Genomic DNA, 9,035 nt, shown 5'->3' with positions numbered 1-9,035 from the left:
CCATTTACAATTGCACCCAAAACCATAAGATACCTAGGAATAAGTCTAACCAAAGAGGCAAAGAATCTGTACTCAGGAAACTATAGAATACTCATGAAAGAAATTGAGGAAGACACAAAGAAATGGAAAAATATTCCATGCTCATGGATTGGAAGAACAAATATTGTGAAGATGTCAATGCTACCTAGAGCAATCTACACATTTAATGCAATCCATATCAAAATACCATCAACTTTTTTCAATGGGAACAAATAATTCTAAAATTTATATGGAACCAGAAAAGACCCCGAATAGCCAGAGGAATGTTGAAAAAGAAAAGCAAAGGTGGTGGCATCATAATTCCGGACTCCAAACTCTATTATAAAGCTGTAGTCATCAAGACAGTACGGTAGTGGCACAAAAACAGACACATGGATCAATGGAACAGAATAGAGAGCCCAGAAATGGACCCTCAACTCTATGGTCAACCTTCGACAAAGCAGGAAAGAATGTCCAATGGAAAAAAGACAGTCTCTTGAACAAATGGTGGTGGGAAAATTGGACAGCCACATGCAGAAGAATGAAACTGGACCATTTCCTTACACCACACACAAAAATAGACTCAGAATGGATGAAAGACCGCAATGTGAGACAGGAGTCCATCAAAATCCTAGAGGAGAACACAGGCAGCAACCTCTTCGACCTCAGCTGCAGCAACTTCTTCCTAGACATATTGCCTTTAAAGGCAAGGGAAGCAAGGGCAAAAATGAACTATTGGGACTTCATCAAGATTAAAAGCTTTTGCACAGCAAAGGAAAAAGTCAACAAAACCAAAAGACAGCCGACAGAATGGGAGAAGATATTTGCAAATGACATATCAGATAAAGGGCTAGTATCCAAAATCTATAAAGAACTTTTCAAACTCAACACCCAAAGAACAAATAATCCAATCAAGAAATGGGCAGATGACACTTCTGCAAAGACATCCAAATGGCCAACAGACACATGAAAAAGTGCTCAACATCACTCGGCATCAGGGAAATCCAAATCAAAACCTCAATGAGATAGCACCTCACACCAGTCATAATGGCTAGAATTAACAAGTCAGGAAACAACAGATGTTGGCGAGGATGTGGAGAAAGGGGAACCCTCCTACACTGTTGGTGGGAATGCAAGCTGGTGCAGCTACTCTGGAAAACAGTGTGGAGGTTCCTCAAAAAGTTGAAAATAGAGCTACCTTTTGACCCAGCAATTGCACTACTGGGTATTTATCCCAAAGATACAAATGTAGTGATCCAAAGGGGCACATGCACCCCAATGTTCATAGCAGCAATGTCCACAGTAGCCAAACTATGGAAAGAGCCAAGATGTCCTTCAGCAGATGAAGGGATAAAGAAGATTTGGTGTATATATATATATGCAATGGAATAATATGCAGCCATCAAAAAAATGAAATCTTGCCATTTGCAATGATGTGCAGGGAACTAGAGGGTATTAGGCTAAATGAAATAAGTCAATCAGAGAAAGACAAGTATCATATGATCTCACTGATATAAGGAATTTGAGATACAAGACAAGAGCATAGGGGAAGGGAGGAAAAAATGAAACAAGATGAAACCAGAGAGGGAGACAAACTGTAAGAGACCTTAATCTCAGGAGACAAACAGGGTTGCTGGAGTGATGGGGGGTGGGAGGGATGGGGTGGCTGGGTGATGGATACTGGGGAGAGTATGTGCTATGGTGAGTGCTGTGAATTGTGTAAGACTGATGAATCACAGACCTGTACTTCTGAAACAAATAATACATTGTATGTTTAAAAAAGAAGATAGTAGGAAGGGAAAAATGAAGCGGGGGAAATCGGAGAAGGAGACGAACCAGGAGAGACTATGGACTCAGAAACACACTGAGGGTTTTAGAGGGGAGGAGGTGGGGGGATGGGTTAGCCTGTTGATGGGTATTAAGGAGGGCACATATTGCATGGAGCACTGGGTGTTATACACAAACAGTGAATCGTGGAATACTACATCAAAAACTAATGATGTAATGTGTGGTGACTAACATAATAAAATTAAAAAAAAAATAATTGAATTCCCATATACTCATCATCCACATTCAATAATTATCTGGATTTTACCACATTTGCTTTAGCTATTTCTTTATAATAGGTTTGAGAGTCATCTCCCCCCCCCCTTTTTTTTAAGATTTTATTTATTTATTTGAGAGAGAGAGCACAAGCAGGGGGAGCGGGAAAGGGAGAAACAGACTGCTGAGCAGGGAGCCCAATGAGGGGCTCGATCCCAGGACCCTGAGATCATGACCTGATCTGAAGGCAGATGCTTAACTGACTGAGCCACCCAGGCGCCCAGTCATCTTCCTTTTAAAATCATGAAATTGCCAAGAAAGATAGAATAAAATAAAAAAGAACAAAGCTACAAACAATAACATTTGGATTCAGTTTCAACTCTGTCTTGATATTGGTCTGTTTTAGAAAAGTATAGTGAGGATACCCATGGTGAGAAAGTTAGCAAGGGTAGGTGTGCTGGTAGGTATTAGTGTTGATGGACCTATTCCAATATTTGTCCTATTGGAGCTGAGCTGAAACCAGTGTGCTATAGTTATGACATCTTTATGTAATATGGCGTTTTCAGTTTTCCCAGCAATTTCCTATTTGATTCTTATGATATATAGTGAGGTTAATAATCTCATTTTATAAGGAGGAAATTTAAACTTGGGAAAATAAAGTGACTTTTATAAACTTATAAAAAGAGGTAAGGCTGGTCCTTAAATCCATATTTTCTGATATATTGCCTCGTTCTCCTGAAACTTCATGCAGGAGGTTTATTCACCTAATACTTTTGAACCATGCTGAGTTAACACTTTATAATAAATACATTAACTATTTTTTAAAGAAGGTCATATTTTTACTAATGTAGAAGGAAATTTCAAAGACTATTTGAATTATGAGTTTAATATAATTACTTTCTCTTTTGGTAGGCAAACAAAAATGTAAATAATTTCATCTGACACAGAAGGCATTTGTGCTTTTTGTATTGGAACAAAGTATGGTCTCTGTTGACATGCATATAATTAGTCCACTAAACACTGCAACCTTCATTGTTTGAAGCCATAACTAGAACAATTAGAGTTAAATATTTTGGCTACTTTCTCTTCTTTTTTCACACTGTTCACTTTCTTCGTTGCTCTTTTGTCTCAGATTGACTGGAATTAACAATTTAATTTAGTCCCTTAAATTAGCAGAAAATATAGCTAAGTGATAGAACAATATACCTATTGAATATATGTAGCCAGTGAACTGAGCACTGGAAATATTTCACAGTACTTTTCAATGAATTTTCAAATACCTTTTTTAAAATGGTAGATTTAAGAAAGAATTGGAAAAACTTCAAGCTTATTATATCACTTTATTTTTGCTTGCTCAGTGGTAAATTGGAGTAAAGAACAATGTTAAATGTGTGTGTTTTAGGAGATACAGTGCCTTGTGTAGTTGCAGAAGTCCAAGGCTATGACAAGTTCTTTTACATCTTTTCTAGAAAGTTTCTACCTTGTTGCTAAGCATTGTAGAAATTAAGTTTTACCGTTAATAATGTAATAAATTGATAACAGGAAGAAATATATTTCCAGTATGCCTTCTCTTTCATTATTAAGATAGATTTTTAGTCTGGGTGAACTTTTGTTAATGTTGTATCTTTTATTTTCCATGGGGTGTTCATCTATAAATGCTGTCATATGTAAAGCCTTTTTAAATGTTAATGTCAAGATATATTTTGAATTAGAATTTGAAAAATATCAGTTGTGCCAGAAAAAATTACAGGAGCTTTTTTTTCTTTTAGCCTAGGTCTTCAGGAACTACAGAAAAGGCTATAGACTAGGAACTGAATAGAGAGGGAGAAGAGTTACTGTGCATCCTGAGGGTGAAGATGAAGTTAGTAGATATTTGGTTGCCCAGTTGGCCAAGTTGGAGAGAGTTGGAGGAGAGAATGGTATGAGAAGCAGCTGGAGGAATAGGTAGGGGTCAGACTGTAAGCAGTTTTATGAGCCATGTTATAGTAATCTGGCTCCGGATGGTTGCTTGGTTATCTGGTATTTTGAGCTTTTATATAGTAAGACACAGGCTCTACCTTTCCCTGGCCTTAAAATGTGGAGGCTTTCCCCAACATTGGAAGGGGGCTGTGGCTAGGCAGCCAGGATTATATATACACACACACAATACTTGGGCTAAAATCTGATTTGGCAAACTAGTTATTGCCTCGATTGCTGATTTAAAAGATCTAGAAGGGTCACTGGATCTGAGAAACTGGGATTTTTTTTTCAATGCCATTTTTTAGATACTCTCTTAGAATGCAAGTGCTTACGATTTTCAGACTGGCTTAAATAGGGAATATATATCTGTAAATAGCACTTAGGACTGTGTAGTGATTTTCATAGTGAGAGGGTATTGTTCTAATATATTTTTGTCATGGAGACATATTTTGGAAAACGACAAACTTCATTTGCTACTAGGTTGTAGAGCTGCAAGTCAGTCCTTCCTTAAAGGTGGGTACTATGATCAGGCCATAAACCTCCTCCCACCAGATTGAGCTCTCTGGGTGGATTTGGGGCTAACAGAAGAAATGGATCCTTTACCATTAGAGATGATAGAATGGAATTTTACCCTTTAAAAAAGAAAACAGTTTAAGATGAAATTTTCATATGATAAAATGCACCCATTTAAATATACAGTCCAATGAGTTTTGACAGATGTATAAACTTGGGAAACCATAACCATAATCATAATCAAGATAGATAATGTTTCCATCATCCTAAAGTTTCTGTGTCCCTTTGTAGTCAGTCTTCCCCTCCCCCTCTCTCAAGGTAACAGCTGATCTGCCATAATAGATTTTGTATGTGTTAGAATTCTATATAAATGAAATCATTTAGTATGTCTTCTTTTGTGTCAGGCTTTTTTTGGCTCAGCATTTTTTGAGAGTAACAGTTACTGCATACATAAGGAATTCATTCCTTTCTGTTGCTGAGGAATATTACATTATGTATACATGCCACAGTTTATTTATCCATTTACCTATTGATGGACATTTTTTTCTAGTTTGGGGCTCTTATGAATAAAGCTGCTGTGAATATGCTCATAAAAGTCTCTTCTGGACATTTTTTTAAATTTCTGTGGTGAATGATTAGGTGTAGAATGGCTGAGTCATATGGTTAAGTGTATATTTACTTTCTTAAGAATTTGCCAAACATTTCTCCAAGTGAAGTACTTTTTTACATTCCCTCCAGCATGTAAATTATGCAGATTCCAGCTACACTTTACCAACACTTGTCAGTCTTTTTAAACTTCAGCCCATTATAGTGGGTATATAGTTGTATCTTAATTTAGATTTAAATTTCATTTCCTTGATGATTAGTGATGTTGGTCATCTTTTCATGTACTTACTCGCCTATCATAGATTTTCTTTTGTAAAGTGCCTGTTAAAATTTTAGCCATATTTTGAGTTATTTGTCTTCTTATTACTAAATTGTAAGACTCGTATATTATTGTGAATTATATACATATTTATATATCTTGAATACCAGTCATTTGTCAGATACATATATTACATTTATTCTCTTCCAGTCTGTGGCTTGCCTTTTCATTTTTTTTAATGGTACCTTTTGAAGACAAGTTTTTAATTTTGATGAAGCCCAGGTTATCAGTGTTTCTCTTTTATTATTTTATGCTTTTTGTGTCCTAAGAAATATTTGCCTACTCCAAGATCATTATTTAATCTAATAAGCCCATTTCTGTTATAGTGATTTTGATCTCTAGCATTTCTTTTTGGTTCTTTTGTACGATTTCTGTATCTCTGTTTACATTGCCCATCTGTTCATGTATGCTGTCTACTTTGTCCATTGTAGCCCTTAGCATATTAATCATAGTTGTTTTAAATTCCTGTCTGATAATTCCAACATCTTTGCCATATCTGGTTGTGATGCTTGCTCTGTTTCTTCAAATTGTGTTTTTTGCCTTGGGTAGGCCTTATAATTTTTTTCCTGATAGATAGGATGTAAAAGGAATTGTTGTTTAAGATCTTTAGCAATATGGTTGTAGAGTATGGGAGAAGGGAAGCATTATATAGCCCTATGATTAGGTCTCAATCTTTTAGTGAGCCTGTGCCTCCGGACTGTGAACTTCACAGGTGTTTCTCAGTTTTTCTTTCCCTTGCTTAGGTGGGACAAGATAGCTAGAGTGTATTGGATTTGGTTATTTCCCTTTCTGAGGTCAGTTAGGGGCTGATTATATCCAAGCAGGTTATATTCTGGTTTCTCCTGAGGGTAGGCCTTGTTAAGAAGAACAGAGTGGTGGGGTGCCTGGGTGGCTCAGTTGGTTAAGTGTCTGCCTTTGGCTCAGGTCATGACCCCAGGGTCCTGGGATCGAGCCCCGCATTGGGCTCCCTGCTTCTCCCTCTCCCTCTGCCCCTCCCCCAACTCATGCGCACACGCGCTCTCTCTCTCTCTCTCCCTCTCCCTCCCTCCGTCCCCTCTCCCCCTCTCTCTCTCACTCTCTCTCTGTCTCAAATAAATAAATAAAATCTTTAAAAAAAAATGGCAAGTAGATTTAGTAGTAGAGGATCTTCAGAAGGTTAAAGTTAAGAGAAGTAAAGCCTGAAAAGTTCATTGGACCCTACTGTAAAGGACCTTATCTTAGTCCATTCTGGCTGCTATAGCAAAACGCACACAGGGTGGCTTATAAACAACAGAAATTTAGTTCTCACAGTTCTGAAGGTTGGAAGTTTAAGATCAGGTGCCAGCAAAGTCAGATTCTGGTGAAGGCCCTCTTCTAGGGTCTTTAAGAACACTAATCCCATTCATGAGGGGCTCTACCCTCATGACCTAAGCACCTCCTAAAGGACCCACCTCCTAATACCTTCACATTGGGCGTTAGGATTTTAACATGTGAATTTGGGGAGTGGGGGATACAAACATTCAGACCATAGCAAACCTTAAATAACATGAATCTTAGAAGAGATTCTAATTTTATTTCTAAAGGACATAATTATTTCCCAAAGTCTTTTGTATAATTACTTTGAGTGTTTAATTTAAATTTAAACTCAAATTCAATTTCAGTTTAAAGCGTGAGTGAAGTACTGTGAATGGTTTTTATCCAGGAAGATGACATGGAGTTTTTGGTTTTGAGCCCTATTCTGCCAGTTTTTGTATTGGCTATTAATTTTTACTTCTATGATTAATGTTTAGTAAATGATGTTTCTAAGAGTAGGTCATTCTTTGTGGGTAAGAGAGTGAACAGATAATAGCTGGAATATTTGTATATCTTTTGGCAAATGAATATTCATATTACCTGCTTTATGGCATAAAGTTGTATTAGTTTATTGTACTTTTCACTTTCAGAACATTTGTTATAAACTAAAACAACACATAGTTTTACTCTTATAATTTTCTCTGCTGTGTCTGCATTGTGAACTATTTGTCCCTCCCCCTATCTCTTTTGCAGTGTTCTCTGCCCTTTAATGTTCCATTGAATGCTTCTCTTCAGTTTCTCTTGTCCCTCTTATCAGTTCTTGCCATCGACATCCCTATATTGGTAACTCCCAGATTTATGTGTTCAGTCTGGGGCTCTGGACCTGTATTTTGAAATTCCTGAGGTACTGGTGGACTTGGATACCCCACATTCTCAAATTCAGAATGTCTACCACACAACTCATTTTCTGACTTTCCCAAAGCCAGATAAACCTCCACTTTTCCCACTTTGGTGAGTGACATGTTTGTCTTTCTAATTGTCCAAACCACAGGAGGAGGCGTAGGTCATCCTAGATGTTTCTTCCTTTTTTATCTTTCACAATCCAATCACTCTGTAAGTCTTTCCTGCCTTTTTTTTTTTTAAGATTTATTTATTTATTTGAGAGAGAGCAAGCGTAAGCAGGAGGGGCAGATGGAGAGGGAGAGAGAATCTCAAGCAGACTCCATGCTGAGCATGGACCCCAACTTGGGGTTCGTGATCTCACGACCCTGAGATCATGACTTGAGCCAAAATCAAGAGTCAGACACTCAACTGACTGAGCCACCCAAGCACCCCTCTTCTGCCTTTTAAATAATTCTTGAATCCACCTTTTTCTATTCCCACAACCTTAATTTAGATCATTATTATTTCTTACTTGAACTGTAAAATAGTGTCTTAAATAGTTTTTCTACATGGAGTCTTTTCCTTCTTTCCCTTCAATCTAACCTCCCATGAGACTGTTCTCTAAAATAAATTGATCAGGCTCTCCTGCTGCTTTCTCCCTTACCCTCTCAGGATGAAGTCCACGCTTTGTCTGGCATTATGAAGCCTATGATAGGCTGCTGCATACTTGTTATTTTTATTTTAAAAGACTTTTAATTTTGATGATAAGATTTCATACTGAAAACTTAAACTCTACCCAGATTTACCAGCTATTGTTTTGTTCCATTTACCTGAACATTTTCTCTCTATGTATATACAGCTTCCTTTTTGATCCATTTGAGGGTGATTCTCAAATATCATGTCCCTTTTTTTCTAAGAACAAAGACTTTCTCTTATATAATCTCAATATATTTATCAAAATTAGAAAATATAATTAGAAAATTGATACAGTGCTATTGTTTAACCCACAGTTGTTCTAATAATGTCCTCTGCAACTGTCTTTCTCCTTGTTTGTGAACCAATCCATAGTGTACATTGTACTTAGCTGTCTTTGAAGTCTCTTCTTTCATGCAACGTTTCATCTCTTTGTTTCTTATGAGCTTAAGATTACTGAAGTATGCAGGCCAGTTTTTGTACTATTTCCTTAATTTTTGGTGTTTATTATTATTTCCTTCGTGCTGCTTACTTTGAGTTTAATTTACTCTTTGTTTTGTTTTCTTAAGGTTCATCCTTAGATCATTGGCTTAAGGTCTTCTATTCAAATGTAAGCATTTAAAGCTATAAATTGCTCTCTTAGGTGCATCCCACAAACATTATTGTTTTTGTTATCATTCAGTTCAACATATTTTCTTTCTCTCTTGATTTCTTCTTTGTCCCATTAATT

General features: G+C 36.9%; 1 protein-coding gene across 8 annotated transcripts in view; it reads left to right on the top strand.

Moving 5' to 3' along the window:
• The window catches only part of ARFIP1 (ARF interacting protein 1), a 120,244-nt gene that overhangs the window by 20,736 nt on the left and 90,473 nt on the right, over window positions 1-9,035 (top strand). The window lies entirely within an intron of this gene.

This window comes from Leptonychotes weddellii, chromosome 2, assembly GCF_054177405.1.
Source record: "Leptonychotes weddellii isolate Sample4059 chromosome 2, ASM5417740v2, whole genome shotgun sequence".
Classification (NCBI taxonomy): Eukaryota; Metazoa; Chordata; class Mammalia; order Carnivora; family Phocidae; genus Leptonychotes; species Leptonychotes weddellii.
This window is presented reverse-complemented; position numbering and strand designations above follow the sequence as displayed.